This window comes from Schistocerca americana, chromosome 1, assembly GCF_021461395.2.
Source record: "Schistocerca americana isolate TAMUIC-IGC-003095 chromosome 1, iqSchAmer2.1, whole genome shotgun sequence".
Taxonomy (NCBI): Eukaryota; Metazoa; Arthropoda; class Insecta; order Orthoptera; family Acrididae; genus Schistocerca; species Schistocerca americana.
This window is the reverse complement of record NC_060119.1, coordinates 234288741-234307375: the sequence shown is the minus strand read 5'-3', so window position 1 is coordinate 234307375 and position 18635 is coordinate 234288741.

The window sequence follows — 18635 nt, the reverse complement described above, 5'->3', positions numbered from 1 at the left end:
ACTTCCATTCCTCATTTAACTCCCAAAATTGGCAGGTGTCCTAATGGTTCATTTCTGGCCTTAGTTGTTATGCAAATTCTTTTTTGTAGGCTTTTTCAAATTTTAAATGAATTCTGTGACTTTAGTGCATTAACTTTGGTAAAGGAAAATTATTTTGTAGTTACACAAAGTTCAATTCAGTAACAAAAGTGAATGAGTTGTTTACATGTCAAACCAGGTGGAGAATGGATCGGTCAGGCATTATTTTCTGCTTAAAATTGTTGGTTTGCTCTATTACATAGTGTGCTGACTAGAACATACAGCTGCAAAAAATTGTGCCCAACAATGCAACTTGTAATTCATTTTTGTTGTGTGCTTTGTTTCTCAGTCCAGTAGGTTTTGTGATGTGTTTTGTTCTGTTTGTTTAAAGTTGTCGTGTGTGTGTGTGTGTGTGTGTGTGTGTGTGTGTGTGTGTGTGTGTGTTGGAAAAGTAAAAAAATATTTTTTTAAGTCACTGATAAATTTTTTTGGAGAAAAATTTATCTTAAGCACCAGCCACAAAAACTATTTCATTTACATAAAGTCTAAGATTGTTCTACTGAATGTTATTTTCACTGTTAGAATAGGAAAAATAATAAATTCCTGTCGGTTCTTGTCCTCGGAGTTCAAATATTGTAATATCAATCGAAAGAATTAATGTCTTATTGTTTCTGCGGTTTGAAATTGCCGTCCATACACTCACGTAATGGTGGCAGACAAAAGTCTGGACTGAGTATTCATACCAATGTGATTTTTCATAGAAAATCAATCACATCAACCCTTCTCTTTTTGTTGACACCATTATGACTGTTCACAATAACAGTATTATTCACCAATTACCAATAATTCAGTATCGCTGTACCAGGCACTAATGGTCGCTTACCTGTTTGCTGCGGATATTAAATTTAAAACATTCGTTGTAGGTCATCTAATTCCATTTAGTAAATGGTATGTTATATTTTACATTACTTGTACCTCACACAATGCAATTACTTCTACAAAATTTAAAAGAAAGGCCTCTGCTTAATCTTTGATCTCAGCTGCTTCATACATCATAGAGAACAATAGAAGGAAAAAATTTTGGACTGCAATGACAATACATTTTTGTAGTGATCTTATCTTTTGTCATGATTCTTTGTAGAAAACTGCTTATAAAAATAATAAAACACATTGTTGGAAGTTATTCACATTTCACAATATGTCTTTCCTTTATCAGTTTTCACATAGGCTTCAGTCATTTCTTCAGAGATAAGGTGTTTTTTACAGTCCACTAAGTCAGTGGCACATACCAGTTTTCACCATAGGTAAAGAGCTTCCAAGTGTCTGATGTTTAGATAGTGGTAGGACAAATCAATTAGTATACCGTATATCTGGCATTCATGTGGTAGTTTTACATGGCTTCAGCAACTGTAAAGTTTCGAAGGAGACTTCCCTTAATTGCTTATCTCTCCCCATTTGGGTTTACTGGATCTGGAAAACAGGGAACAAAACCATCCAACGGCCTTCGAAAAAGTGTCAGGGTTGACATGTTCATTATAGAAAATATTGAATCTGTTATTGAAGTCAAAAGAGGTCAGTAAATGTAGAAAAGTTCATTTCAATTGAAAGAAAATTTGAATGAAGCTCTCGGTGATGTTGAATACCCAACTGCGTATCGAATTGCTGGTGGAGGCTGCTGCTGGTTTGCCGCGACATGTCGCTGGAATGCCAGCTGCTGTCAACTGCACCTGGTTCTCAATCATATTTCTGGAACAGGTCTTGCTTCCATGTTCCTCTCGTCCAGTATGGGTACATGCAATATCGAAAATTGGGGTAAGTGACAAAGAAACTACTTATGTTCAAGAATAAAGTTCATCTCCATTCATACAGATTCACTCATTTTATTTATGGAGTATGTTCTGTATATAAACTTTGTTTTGTAGTAGTAATGTAGTGACTTGCAGTTCATTTAAATAAATTACACCTGTATGACACTGCACTTCGGAGTCTGGTGTTCGTGTGGTTTGTTTATTTCTGACTGTGCGTAGACATTTGCCCATGGCGCAGCAGAGCCAGTGTTGCACTCGCATTGTTGACATGCAGCTGGCAGTACAGTCTATTAAGAGTTTATACTCGTGAGGTTATCTTGTTATATTAAAAGTCTGAGGTACGTTCAATTTTATGTAACTTTAAAAGTTTGTGTACCAATTTCCAGTTGTTGCTAACATTTGCACTCAGAGCATTCATATTATCATAATTCGACTGCTGCTTAACAGTTTTAAAATAAAAAAAAAAATAGTTTGTGCATATCCATTTGATTTTTAAAGTTCTTGCGAGACACACAGCATAAATATTGATTACTGCTGGGGCTCATAGTTCTACTCAAACGGCAATCTTCATATCACTTAACACTTACACAGCAATGATATTTGTTCTTGTTTACATTTGGTGTTATGTCGAAACATGGAGATAAAAATAAAAAATTGACTGATAGAATCTTCATTTTCCTTGGTCAATGGATCACTTTCAAACTGTTTAGATTTCAGTACATTTCCATAAGTTGGTGTGTTTTGTTTATTGTCTTTTATTCTCATTCATTCAGTTGATTAAATCTCATTAGTATTTTGGAACAGATGTCCATATTCGGTACACCTACTAGTAGGTAGCTCAGAGTTAACGGCAAAGCAAAACCCAAAAAGTTGAAAGTACCCAAAGTGGTACGCAAGAAGGCAAATGCTCCAAACAGAGCCAAATCGGAAGTAAGCAAACACGCGGACTAGCACTCGACTAATATCTGTGCGTGTGTGCTACATAAATCAAGGTAAAGTACATTCATGACTCGTCCACATTCATAGGTGCATGATATACTTAAAGTGTACATATATTTACCCCAATAGAATCTAGGTAGAAAAAAAAGAAAATCACATTTACATCAAAACATTTACTCAGCTTTTTAAAAAATTCAGTGAATGAACTTTCAGGATTGAAACTTAGACTTTAAATTCTTTAATTGTTCCATTGGGGGAACTTAGGTTTAATCAGGAATTCAAATTACAGTTAAACATACCATCAGGTCATACATGACCTGAAATAGACCCTTATAAACTAAGACATGTGAGTAAAAGAATTTACAATAAAACTACTGTTTACATATTTTATTTGAATGGAGAACCCCTCAAAGTGGTAGAAAGTTTCACTTATTTAGGGAGTGAAATATCTAGGGATGGAAGAATAACTAACGAAATTAAGAGGTTACAGAAGGGAGGCAATTTCTACCAAACAATAAAACATCTGATTTGGAATAATGAAGTTTCAGAAAGAGCAAAATTCCTTATGTATAAGAATTATTACATCCCTATTGTTACCTATGGTGGAGAAACATGGACAATGACAGAAAGGGACTGGAGCAGACTGCAAGCAGGGGAAATGAAATTTCTCAAAGCAGTTAAGGGGAAAACAAGAATGGACAGAGTAAGGAATGTAGAGATTAGAAAGGACCTCAAACAAAAAAGTATGAGAGAAGAAATTGAAAGAAAGAGATTAAGATGGTATGGACATGTTAAGAGGATGCATGGGCAGAGACTCCCCAAAATTATGGAAGAACTAAAGATGGATGGGAAAAGACCTAGAGGGTGCCAAAGAACACGGTGGAAAATGGGAGTGAGAATATCTGTTGAAAGGAGAGGTGTGACCTGGCAGCAAGTGGAGGAAGAAAAGTGGTGGGAGGACCGAGCCAAATCATAAGGGATTCTGGAATTGCCCTTCATATAGTAGATGCACTCTTTTTTCTTCCCGATCGGTGATGGCTTAGGATGTGTTCTAAGCAGTACTAGTTCATCAGCTGAGTACTTCTCTTTGTTGCGGTCCTGAAACTTTGGAATGGCATTAACCCACTCACTTACTTCCTCTTTCTGTTCCCTGATTAATTCAGTTGGTGTAAACCAGTTGAAATGTGGGGTAGGTTGTTACAGATTTCCATGAAGCTGTTAACATATTCAACCCACTTCAGTGTTTGTTGTGGACACGTCATAATGAATTAATTCAAGTCTCAATGTCTTCTCCAAGGGATTACTGCTAGGTGAGAAACATGAGATGACGTGTCTGATACCAATTTCTTCCATTAAAGCCCTCCATCTATCTTCTGTGAAGTAAGAAGCATTATCAGTGAGCAGTTACTGGGCAACCAAAAGATTTTATATATTTGCCTGCTAGCTTCCTTCCAATGCTGCTTGCTGTTGAAGTCCAGGGAGGATACATCGCAATGTACGTAGTCAACAGATCAGTGCAGAGACTGGTTTGATGCGGCTCTCCATGGTAATCTATCCTGTGCAATCTTCATCATCTCCCAGTATCTACTGCAACCTACTTCCTTCTGAATCTGCTTAGTGTATTCATCCTTTGGTCCCCCTCTAAGATTTTTGCCCTCCACGCTTCCCTCCAATACAAAATTGGTGATCCCTTCATGCCTCAGAATGTGTCCTACCAATTAATTCCTCCTCCTAGTCATTTTGTGCTACAAATTCCTCTTCTCTGCAATTCTATTCAGTACCTCCTCATTAGTTACATGAGCTACCCTTCTAATCTTCAGCATTTTTCTATAGCACCACATTTCAAAAGCTTCAGTTCTCTTCTTGTCTATACTATTTACCATCCATGTTTCACTTCCCCCACAAATACTTTCAGAAAAGACTTCATACTTGATGTTCACAAATTTCTCTTCTTCAGGAACGCTTTCCTTGCCACAGCCAGTCTACATTTTATCTCTTCCCTACTTCGACAGTCATCAATTGTGCTTCCCAAATAGCAAAACTCATTTACTCCTTTAAGTGTCTCATTTCCTAGTCTAATTCCCTCAGCATCAACTGATTTCATGTGACTACATTCCCTTATCCTCTCTTTCTTTTTGTTTATGCTCATCTTATATCTTCCTTTCAAGACACTATCCATTCCATTCAACTGCTCTTCCAGGTCCTTTGCTGCCGCTGACAGAATTACAATGTCATCGGCAAACCTCAAAAGTTTTTATTTCTTCTCCATGGATTTTAATTCCTACTCTGAATTTTTCTTTTGTTTCCTTCACTGCTTGCTCAATACACAGTTTGAATAACATTGGAGATAGGCTACAAACCTGTCTTAGTCCCTTCCCAACCACTGCTTGCCTTTCATGCACCTTGACTTGCATAATTGCCACCTGGTTTTTGTGCAGATTGTAAATAGCCTTTTGCTTCTTGTATTTGACCCCTGCCACCTTCAAAATTTGAAAGAGTATTTGTCAACATAGTCAAAAGCTTTCTATAAGTCTGCAAATTCTATAAAAGCCTTTCTGTAATTTATCTTGCAAGATAAGTTGTAGGGTTAGTATTCCCTCACATGTTCCAACATTTCTATGGGATCCAAACTGATCTTCTCCAAAGTCAGCTTCTACCAGTTTTTCCATTTGTACGTATAGAATTCATGTCAGTACTTTGCAGCGGTGACTTACTAAACTGATAGTTCAGTAATTTTCAAGCCTGTTAACACCAGCATTCTTTGGGATTGAAATTATTATATTCTTCTTGAAGTCTGAGAGTATTGTATCTCTCATTCATCTTGCCCAGTAGATGGTAGAGATTTGTCATAGTTTACTCTCCCATGGCTATCAGTAGCACTAATGGAATGTTGTCCACTCCCGGGGCCTTGTTTCAACTTAGATCTTTCAGTGCCTTGTCAGATTCTTCACGCAGTCTCGTATCTCCCATTTCATCTTCATCTACATACTCTTCCATTTCTATAATATTGTCATCAAGTACATCGCCCTTGTATAGACCCTCTATATAGTCCTTCGACTTTTGTACTTTCCCTTCATTGCTTAAAACTGGTTTTCCCTCTGAGCTTTTGATGTTTGTTCAGGTGGTTCTCTTTTCTCCAAAGGTCTCTTAAATTTTCCTATAGGCTGTACCTATGCTACCCCAAGTGATATATGCCTTCACATCCTTAAATTTTGCTCTAGCTATCCCTGCTTAGCTATTTTGCACTTTCCGTCAATCTCATTTTTGAGACATTTGTATTCCTTTGCACCTGCTTCATTTACTGCATTTTTATATCTTCTTCTTTCATCAATCAAATTCAATATCTCTTCTGTCACCAAAGTATTTCTGCTAGCCCTCGTCTTTTTACCTACTTGATCCGCTGCTGCCTGCACTACTTAATCTCTCAAAGCTACCCATTCTTCTTCTGCTGTATTTCTTTCCCCCTTTCTTGTCAATTGTTCCCTAACACTCTCTCAGAAATTCTCTACAACCTCAGTTTCTTTCAGTTTATCCAGGTCCCATCTCCTTAAAATGCACCTTTTTGGAGTTTCTTCAGTTTTAATCTACAGTTCGTAACCAATAAATTGTGGTCAGAGTCCACATCTGCCTCTGGATCACAATTTAAAACCTGGTTCCTAAATCTCTGTCTACCCATTATGTAATTTATCTGAAATCATCCAGTGTCTCCAGCCCTCTTCCACATATACAATCTTCTGTCATGATTAAGCTATGCTCTGTGCAGAATTCTACCAGGCGGCTTCCTCTTTCATTTCTTACCCCCGTTCCATATTCACCTACTATTCCTTGTCTTCCTTTTCCAGCTATTGAATTCCAGTCCCCCCATGACTATTAATTTTTCGTCTCCCTTCACTATCTGAATAATTTCTTTAATCACATCATAAGACTTCCTCACTCTCCATCTGCAGAGCTAGCTGGCATATAAACTTTGTACTACTGTGGTAGGCGTGGGCTTCGTATATATCTTGGCTACAATAATGCGTTCACTATGCTGTTTGTAGTAGCTTACCCGCACTCCTACTTTTTATTAATTATTAAACCTACTCCTGCATTACCGCTATTTGATTTTGTATTTATAACCCTGTATTCACCTGACCAGAAGTCTTGTTCCTCCTGCCACCGAACTTCACTAATTCCCACTATATCTAACTTTAACCTATCCATTTCCCTTTTTTAAATTTTCTAACCTACCTGCCCTATTAAGGGATCTGACATTCCCCTCTCTGATCCGTAGAATGCCAGTTTTCTTTCTCCTGATAACGATGTCTCCCTGAGTAGTCCCCTCCTGGAGATCCAAATGGGGGACTGTTTTACCCCCGGAATATTTTACCCAAGAAGATGTTACAGATCATGCACCGCTAAAATATACTTTACGCCTCCTCTTGCAGTATGTAGGGGTTCCGTTACGTCAAGTGCTGTGATTTGTGTTGGATGTCATGCAACAATGGGATGCAAATCCGTGTCCCTGCAGACATTATTCGATTTAACCTTTTGATAAATGTTGCAGGTTCTGACAACTCCTTGTACCCTTTCTATATGTGTGGATAGTAATGGTATTGACTGACTAAACAAACACTGTTTTTAGCTTCCAAAGATAATGCAGAGATAAACATGGTGACAAGTCAAAGATATCATTTCAACTTCTTAAGGTATTGATCCATAACTTATGTGCAGTTACGTCAGTGACCATTTTTTAACAAATTACACGTATTATTTCATATTCATCGATTATACTTATGACTGGGCTAAAGTTATGCAGCAGCCAAGACGTTTTTAACTACGACTGATTGGGACCCAAAGTTTTGCTTCTATCATGAGGTTGTGACATCATCTAAAAGAGGTGAATAATTGAATTGGGTTTGCTCATTTAATAATAGTTGTGGGGATATACACATCTGTTTTTTAATTTCTAAAAATTTCTAATTGGTTGAGTTGGCCCCCTTTCCTCTGTATGTAGGACTTCTACATCTATTGTGTATTTGTGGTTATTGTTCTGGCAATGTACTGTTAAGGCTGAATCATGGTTCTTCAATCTCCAGCTTCTGTGGTGTTCTTTACGTCTGGTACAGGTTGACCTCCCCATCTCTCCAGTATATTAAGACTGACACGATGTGTGATTTTTGTAAAGACCACTTTTTGAGATATCTTGTTTGTCTTCTGCATTGAACAAAAAAGTACTCACTGTCTGACTGACATAGAAAAACACGGAGAAACCCTTTGCCTTCAAGATGTTACTTACGCTATTTGATGTTATCCCTATAAAAGGTAATCTGCACCATTTCTTTTCCTGTTTGTATTGTTCATTGGGGACAGTAGGGACCTGGCCTGCTTCATCTTTTTACCTAAAATTTTATCAGTTGTGTTGGGATCAACTATTTATGGCTATTTATATAAAATTCCTGGTCAAAGTCTCCTTGGGGCAGGGGCAGAAGGGAGATGGGGATCATGTGATGAAATGCTACATGTTTGTAGGATGTTGGGAGGAAGCGGAGACGAGTGTCAGTGAAGGAATCTTCTGGGGAAAATTTTAAATTTATTGTTACTGTTTTCTATTTTTAAACTAATATCCAGGAAATTTATGCTGCCACCCCACCCCGCGCCACCCCCAACTCCACGCTGGCCCCTATGTTAGTGTGCCACTGGTCCATATTTTCCACAAATTTATGGGGTTGTCTATTGGAACCTTTCCACAGACAAAGAATATCGTCTACATATCTGTACCAATACACATGTTTTGCCGGTGGATCTCTCTTTAGAAAATCAGTCTTCCACTAGTCCATGAACCTTTCTGCTAGTAAGAGGGGTAAAGGTGAGCCCATTGCCAGACCAACTGTGTGCAGATATTAGCTCCCTTGAAAGCATAAATAGTTATGATTCAAACATTATTCCACTGTACTAACAATGATCAGCTGCTCTTCTGGATTTTTGTTGTTTGAAAACAATGATTGTGACACAATATCTATACAGTCTTTCACTGGAATACATGTGAACAAGCTGTGCACATCAAAAGAGACTAATTTTGCATTTGTTGGAACCTTAACATCTGTTAACTTGTTAAATAAATGTAAACTGTTCTTAATGCTAATTTCCCTTTGAAGTGCAGCTTCTTCTTCAAGATGGTGTTGATTCTCCTGGCAATCTTGTGTACTGGAGCTTGTATTGCGGATACCACAGGATGGGTTGCACTTCTGGTTTGTGGAGCTTGGGTAAACTGTACAGCTGTGGCGCATATTCAGAAAAGATATTGGAGCAATTTTTCACTACCTGACCTCATTACCTGATTCTTCTTCATCCGAGTGACTGAATACGAAGCTTTACAATAGGTCTGGTGTGGATACACTTTCATATCATAAATATAATCTTTTATAACACCTGGCAATATATGAATACTTCTTCATAGTTAGGCAATAGATTTACTAACTGCCTAGCTTGAATTTTGTCAATGTATGAAGCTTCCTACACTTTCTCCTCAATCATGGCAGAGATGTCACTCACATTGTTGTGAACATCATCCTTTTGGCTAGTATGCCACCCTTTTGGGTGATCATCCTCTAATATAAGCAGTTTTTGTTTGCTGACGACTATATTTACACGTCTAGTCAGCTGAAGGCCTACCTAGATTTCCCGATTTAGCTGTAAGGTTATAGCTCTTGGTATTTCAGTTCGCAAACTCCTTGGGCGAGATCTATTATTGCTTTTCTATCCCGGAGAAATTCAAAGCCCAAAATAATTGGTACTACAGGTTTTCCATAGTTAAGAACGTGCACTTGAGGCTATCATTTCCAAAGGAAAGCTCTATCTGCATTTGGAACTTCATCTGTGACTTCTTTTCCAAAGCTCCTATAACTTAAGTTACTGACTGACAGAACCAGTAATTGCTTTGCTCACAAAACCCTCTGGAAAAATTGCCCACTTCTCACTGAAATGCTTGTGCCAATATCAAGGGGTACTGAGGTAACAATTCAGATTACGGATACATTGACCGTATATATTCTACTGTTTCATTATCGGAGACGGTATCTTCTTGATGTAATTCATCCTCTAATTTTATTCTGTCCTCATATCTAATCATATTAATTCTGTTGGGAATAGACCTATTGCCTCCATTTTGTAGTCCAGTGTCCTGACAAAGGCCTGTAGGGACTGAATCTAGTTTGTCGGATTCTTTGTTGCTTGTTTCGTATCCGGTGATAATTCCGCTCTTCTCTTATTTTGGATATTATTAGATGGAGGTGGTCTGTTTGGATATCATGACTGTGAAAATGGACTGTTCGGTACAGAGACAGTTTGTATAATTTACAGACTGCACTTGGTTTGCAAAATTATAGTGGGGTTGCCAATGAATCTGTGCTGGCTGTCGCCAGTGCTGATTGTCATTACGCATATTTTTCGGTCTATCTTTGTATGGACTTCCCGATTTGCTATTGTTTCTCCTTTTTGAATTATTTTGATGTTTATTATTTGTATTGTCATTTGAATACTGCTTCTGATTATCATTCGCATGTTGATAATTTGTTTCCCTAGTAATTACTGTTACTGGGAATGTCCCATTTCAGGTAATAGTTACCTTTCCCATTGTAATTGTTATCATCATTAAATTTATTTTTATTTTCCTTTGGACAATTTTCGCCCCCTAGTACTGTTGTTGCCATCCCAAGAGCTTTTTCCATTGGAATAGTTGCTTTTAGAATTTACTGTATCTGAACTTTCTTGTACATTTTCCTGGACTAGGTCTAGTGAGTCTATTGCGGCCAGAAATCATTCAAGGTCAGTGTTCTTAACAAGCTTTTCCCTTATGTTAATTGGTAACCTTGCTTTTAATACTCTCAATGGATCTCATGTAGTGACCGGCTCGTCCCAGTACAGAGTCATATTGATGAATTTTTCAAAGTATTTTCGTAGACCCGCAGTCGTCAGATTATATGCTTCTGCATTGTAAACAATGTAGTAAGTCTTTCTTGTATTGAGGCTGACAAAACTGATCAAGAAATGCCTTCTCAAAATCACTGAAAGTTTGGCAAGTCTCGGCAGCATTCAATGCCCAAAGCGAAGCATCCCCAGCAATTTGTGATACCACGAATTGTATGTTCTGTTCTTCCATCCAAGATTTTGGAAGGACACTACTGAAGTTGTATAAATATGACTGGGTGGATATTCTTTTTGCTCTCTTCATTGAAAATCTGAAATTGCGATGTGTAATGAGGCTTTCGTCATGCATCAATGTACTCAAATGCATGGATCGCCTCTCATTAGCAGTCGGTATACTCATTTTGCTACAAGTACAGTCTGCTTCTAGTTTTAAATTTCTTGTGTGCATCAATGGCTGTGCTAGTAAAAATTAGCTACCATGGCTTGATTTATCATAAATTGTAAAAGGGGTTGCTGGCAAACTGTGTGTGTTACTCTGATTTATAACATGACCAGTGGGCAAATGTGGTTTATTCTACATTGCCGTACTATCAGTTGAACATTTGCCAATTCTAGTTTCCCCGTCAGGACCAGATTCTTCATTACTGGATTCTGGCATTACCTCTAAATTTCGATGGTCTAGATTAAAAACTCTGGCTACCTCCATTTGTATGTGTTTCTTCACTTCAGTTTGTATTTCACATTCAATTCTTTCTACAGCAGTAGTCAGCATTTTAAAACTAGTTTTTAAGGTACTGATTTCTGGCTGCATGTCATTTACTTTGGTGGAAATGTTTGCCAACTGTTTTATCATGTCTTTAACTGCATTTATCTCTGCATTAAAGTCTGCTGACAATGCTTTATCCCTTTTGATTATCACTTGGTTAATATATTGAACAATGTCTTTGTCCCACTGGATAAAGACCTGACTGATTTGTTCTAAGAATTTTCTTTGTCTTTCCTGTTCTTTTCATTCGCCTTTGCTTTTCTGTAAGGGATTCGTCTTCCCTATGTTGCTTTTCTTTTAAAGCCTTCGCTTCTAAACGCTGCTGCTCTTTTAAGAGCTGCTTCTTCCCTTCATTGTTTTTCCATCAATTCTAATTTCTGAAATAATATGGCTAATATATTACCATCTGGCAATGTCATAACTTCAGCATTGCTAGGTCCTGCTCCTTGCCCAGTAAAATTACTATCATTTGCTTCTAAACCTTTCACCACAGGAGTGTCACTCAATACTGGCAACTCCTCATTTTCAGCATCAATGTCCGGTAAAATACTAATATCAACAACACTTAAGCTAGCTCCTGCACCGAGAGGCCTAATAATGTTTATTAGCAGCAAATATTTCGCACAATAAAGCAATTGGAACAAATTGAAATCCCCAGATATATTCTATAACTAACACAAGAAATAATCACTATAATTAAATGTGTGTTTGTGTACACAATAATTCACTAGAAACAAGACAATATTTGAAAATGCTTCTCGCAGCCAGAATATGATACTGCTGCTACTTATGACTGGAGTGATTTTGTTCGGCTGAAGTGCTGCAAAAATTTTGCAGCACGCGAACAAATCTTAGCTGTGTACTGGGATAATATGTGCACCTGTTCCTACCTTTAGCTGACAGGCGATGCTATCAGTGAAACAGAACTACACACTGATTGCAAATTCCCAAATAAGATCATATAGCAACTCAGTTACAGTTTGTTTGGATAATTACAATGATCTTGCCAGGTGTCAGTTTGATATTTACAACAGTATCTTGTATGTTCTCAGTTGATACATGAAAAGGCAAACAAACAAGCATTAACACTTTACAGTTGCAATCTATACACAAAAAGAAATACACTGATTAAAATAAATACAATCACAAAGTTTCTACTCGAGCCCTATGTGATAGGGCACCAATGTGATGGGTTTTGTTCTGTTTGTTTAAAGTTGTCGTGGTGGTGTGTGTGTGTTATTTTAAAACATGTGAAAGTGTAGCAGCAGCGGCAACAGTATTATTTAAAAGAAATAAATAATCTCTGATAATTCTTATTTAGGTGCTGCTGAGCCCAACTGCAATGAATTATTTTGTCATACCTTATCACTACAAATAAGTATTGAAATGCTGTTTCATTAATTCAGTAAGTGACATTAAAATGTTTGCACCAAATAATTGATATATCAAACCTCAACCTTTTCCCTTTAATATAATGTAAATATTTTTTTTAAACTCTCTGATAAATTTTTTAGAGAAAAATTAATCTTAAGCACCAGCCACAAAAACTATTTCATTTACATAAAGTCTAAGATTGTTCTACTGAATGTTATTTTCACTGTTAGAATAGAAAAATAATAAATTCCTGTGGGTTCTTGTCCTCGGAGTTCAAATATAGTAATATCGATCGAAAGAATTAATGTCTTACTGTTTCTACAGTTTGAAATTGTGTCCATACACTCACGTAATGGTGGCAGGCAAAACAGTCTGGACTGGGTATTCATACCAACATAATTTTTCATAGAAAATCAATCACATCAACCCTTCTCTTTTTGTTGACACCATTATAACTGTTCACAATAACAGTATTATGCACCAATTACCAATAATTCAGTATCGCTGTACCAGGCGCTAATGGTCGCTTTCCTGTTTGCTACGGATATTAAACTTAAAACACATTATAGGTCATCTAGTTACAAATAAGTCCATACACTAGAATTACATTTAGTCAATGATATGTTGTATTTTACATTACTTGTACCTCACACAACACGAATATTTTTTACGATATTTAAAACAGACCTCAGCTAATCTTTTATCTCAGCCACTTCATACCTCATAGAGAACAATAGAAGGAAAAAATTTCACATACTCCAATGACAACACTGTTTTAGTGGTCTTTTGTTATGATTATTCTTTGTAGAAAACTGATTATAAAAATAATAAAACATATTGTTGGAAATTGTTTACATTTCACAATATAATAAGCCTTTTCTTTATCAGTTTTCACATAGGGGCTGAAAAGTCATTTCTGGAAAAATATTAATCACTTCATAAACCTCGAGCATTGTTGCATACACTGGTGACACAATATGTTGGTGTTGGCATTACAGTTTACTCCTTATGAACTCAGCAAATTAATGGGACGACTTGGGAACATATTCATATTGTGCATGGGGTAATAGCAAACTGTCCCCTAAAATGCTATATTGCTGACGTGATATACATGATCAGGATACACAATGTTTATTCCACTAGTCTTCATTAGTTGCTAAAGAAAAATGTGAGAGTGCTGTTCGTGGAACAAGATTCATGAACTGAAAATGTAATAAATATTCTGAAGAAAGGAAAACTGCTGCAACCTTCATAGTCCATCAGTCCCAAGGAAACTGGATAGACATCAGTAGTTCACAGGGTCATTGCACCTGCTGTGTTGCATAAAGTTAAAGCATGTGATCCTGAAACTTGCAATAGACGCTAGTTTCTGAAGTGTGTACCGCTCTTTCTGCCACCGCTGCCTCCTTTCTCCATCCACTGTACAAGGGACAAATATGATTAAAATTTGACCTATGAAGCCCTTTCATAAGTTGGCATGCATTAGAATATTGGTTTGGACAACATAAATACTGGAAATTATTTCATTTCTTGATGACAGAGCCAGCAATAACTTGTTTACTCTCGTACACTGCGGATTATCATTCAAAGAGGAAAAACTTAGTACACAACCTGTGCAACCCATACTACATAATGCATCATGAAAAGATTCAAAACTGCTCAAGAAAATACTTGTTAATAAAAGATTGACCCTGTTCATGGTGCTGTGTCCCTGTTGTAGGGTGCCTATCAAACAGCTTGATTTTCAGTACAGAATATGACAGAATTTAAGAATTGCCATCTACTCATTAAAGGTTTAATTTTACATTAAAGATTTCAAACAGAAGACAAGTATTACAGTTAAAAACTTGTGTATAGTGGGATTGGACAAAAATGTGGAAACATTGTGAGAGGAATGCATGAACATAAATGCAGATGTCAGTCAATCTAGCAGGTGTGCTGTTTTATTTGACCATTAATGGAATGTGTGCAAGGCACTTTAGATACTGAGTGTCCTGTACAGTTCTGAGTGCAATATGTTGGAGGTAAGTGAACCCGAATGTAGCAAATTGTTGCTCATATGGTGAGTGCTTCTTCTAACAAAGGGAGCTGAGGTGTTTGTTTCAAGGGGCAGCATATCGAAGATTTATGTGGCATACAGGGAAAGTGGAAGATCTGCTAAGTCACAATCCTGGAGGAAGTGTATGTTGAGTGATCCTGACAGACGGTCATTGAATGGGATTGTGACAAAAAATAAGAGAATGACAGCTGCAAAAGTCAATGCAGAACTGAACATTGGACTTTCAAACTCTGTAAGCACGAAAATAGCACAAATGCAGCTCCATAAGCTGGGAATTTCAGTGTGAGCTGGAATTCCAAACCGCTCATAATTGTAACAGCAAAATGCGATGCTGAAGCCATAAAATGTGGACTATGGATTTGTGGAAGAATGTTATTTGGTTGGATGGGTCTTCACTCTCACAGATCTGAACTTGTGGCATACATTGTCTCAAGTCCACAATGCAGCATGCTTGCTGCCAAGAGTGAAACATGAAAACATTAGCCCCGTGCTTACTCTGCAGGGTCTCATTACTGACCGGGATTATGTGAACATTTTGGCTGATGAGGTCTGTCCTATGGTACAATATTTATTCTCCTATTGGGGGAAAAATTCAGAGTAGGTATTAAAATCCATGGAGAAGAAATAAAAACTTTGAGGTTTGCCAATGACATTGTAATTCTGTCAGAGACAGCAAAGGACTTGGAAGAGCAGTTGAACGGAATGGACAGTGTCTTGAAAGGAGGATATAAGATGAACATCAGCAAAAGCAAAACTAGGACAATGGATTGTAGTCGAATTAAGTCGGGTGATGCTGAGGGAATTAGATTAGGAAATGAGACACTTAAAGTAGTAAAGGAGTTTTGCTATTTGGGTAGCCAAATAACTGATGATGGTCGAAGTAGAGACGATATAAAATGTATACTGGCAATGGCAAGGAGAGCGTTTCTGAAGAAGAGAAATTTGTTAACATGGAGTATAGATTTAAGTGCCTGGAAGTCGTTTCTGAAAGTATTTGTATGGAGTGTAGCCATGTATGGAAGCGAAACATGGACGATAAATGGTTTGGACAAGAAGAGAATAGAAGCTTTCGAAATGTGGTGCTACAGAAGGATGCTGAAGATTAGATGGGTAGATCACATAACTAATGAGGAGGTATTGAATAGAATTGGGGTGAAGAGAAATTTGTGGCACAACTTGACTAGAAGAAGGGATCAGTCTGTAGGACATGTTCTGAGGCATCAAGGGATCGTTAGATTATTAATTTAGTATTGGAGGGTAAAAATCATAGAGTGAGACCAAGAGATGAATACACTAAGCAGATTCAGAAGGATGTAGGTTGCAGTAGATACTGGGAGATGAAGAAGCCTGCACAGGATAGAGTAGCAAAGAGAGCTGCATCAAACCAGTCTATGGACTGAAGACAACAACAACATGGGGATGCTGTGTTCAGAGGTGACAGTGCCCTGTTCACACGGCTCGCATCACCCAGGACTGGTTTTGTAAACATGAGGATGAATTGTCGCATCTCCTCTGGCCACCAGTGATCACATTTCAATATTACTGAGCCTTTATGGTCACTTTGGAGAGAAGGATGCATGATCGCTATCCATCTCCATTGTTATTACCTGAACTTCCCTCTGTTTCGTAAGAAGAATAGTGTAAGATTCACTTTAAAACCACACAGGAACAGTATCTATTTTGAGATGATTGGAAGCTGTTTCGAATGTCACCGCTTTTCGTACACTGTATTACATGTGGTAATGTGTTGCCTTTTTGCTGTTTACGTATTTTTGTCCATCCCCTGTAGATCTTGAGGCAGTGTAACTGGCAACGAGCAAATTAATTATATTATATTCAAACCAGTATCGAGATTGAAGGCACTTGGTGACTTCCTACCAACTGTAAACATAATTTCAAACATTTTCTAAGTTATTTCTCAATTCCATACCTTGGCAATTAACACATTAACACATTTTTAAAGTAATGAGAAATCTGAAGCTGTTGTATATTTGGTAATTTAATTTTTAGAGAGAGTAAGGTCTACTGTTACGCATCTAACGTGGATAGGACCATTCTCAGTAGACTAAAATTCTTCTAATCCTCACATACCAAGGGCTTGTGCTCATCATCAAGAGAATCTCTTCGGTGAAAGTGAGACTGGGAAGTTAATGCTCCTTAGTAACATTTACTACTTGCTTTGGCTGTAACCATTCAATAAATGTACTGCAGAGGTGGTTGTGTGTGTCAAGCTTTCTCATTAAACATGACCTAGGTAGTTGTTCGGAGTGGAGCAGTGAGAAACTGATTACTCAAACATGGGCATTCATCAGCAAGGCGACTAGTGTACTCATAGTGGAAGGGAGGAAGGAAGATAAGGAAACTGATGATAAATAGCCTGCAGTGAAAAGTGCTTGCATGACAAGTACACACTTAATGAGTGTTGTCTCCTCATAATGATATTTGAGTTTAGGAATAAAGGGGGTGACTCAATGAAAGGCAGGAGACTGCATCATCAACAGATTCCCTTTCCCATTACCCCTGCCCATTACGTGTGTCAGCCAGTTGTGTGCTGCCATCTCATGGCCTAGTTTGTGAGATAGCATGTCCCATCTGCCACCTGCCTCCTCTACATGCACCCCTACTTTAGCTAGCCCACGGACAGCTACCCTAACCCCCTCCATCCTCCCACCTCTGTCCGTCCCGCACTGTGCTGACCCTGCACCCTCACCTCACCTCAGCCCTCAGCCCAGTACCTTGACCGTGGGCCAGGATAAAGCTATCAGTTAACTGAGCACAATGTAGGGAGGCAGGCATGTGCATGTGAGTGATCGTGTGTGTGTGTGTGTGTGTGTGTGTGTGTGTGTGTGTGTGTGTGTTTGTGTCCATGTTTCTCCTACAACTTGAGAAAGGAATTTCATTCCGAAAGCTAGGAAAGTAAAGTTCTGCACCTTTTCTTTGTGTGTCTGTCGACAACGCAGCACTTCTTCATTTCGGTGAGTCATCTCCTATGTTCTTAAATAATTCATTATTCTCAACCAGTACTTCCTGTACACTATTTTGATACATTTTCTTGCTTTCTGGTTTAAGACCATTGTTGTATCAGAAGATGGTCACAAGGTTTGTTTATTGAGCATGTACCTAAAAGCAGAACTTTTGTCCACTATAATGGTATTCAGTTTAGGAAGTCATTTCATGGCTCTTCAATGAAAGAAATAATATTCATGATATCTAAATGAAAAATAAAATTAAAGCTAAATCAGACAAAATAGAATTTGAAGATATTGTAACACATTGTATGTATCTGGAAGCCAGAAAAATTATTTGTAACAGTGACTTCAGAATACGAAATGATGTATTATAGGAGTACTGGGTATTCACATGAATTCTGTTTTATCTAACAACCCAAGATTTGCTTCATACTGTAGCGTACTTGTCCTCCTTATTTTTATGAATTAAGAAAATGTCATTGACACGATATGGATTGATACAGCAGTGCTTCTCTGGTACAACTAAGCCTGCCCTGCTAAAATTTCCCTGTGCTTGAAGCACTACTGGTGGGAATGCATAGGACTTACATAACTGACATGAAGAGTTCATGGAGGATAAAGGCAGTGGCCTTCCATAAAGACAAAAACATTCTTAAACTCATCACGTGGTATATTCATTTTCAATAATATCTTGTTCATGTTTGTCTAGAAGTGAACACCAGCTGTGGAATTAATGTAGAGGAGAGCGGATTGACTATTCCTTCTCTTCTTAGTGTACTATCAAACCTCTGATC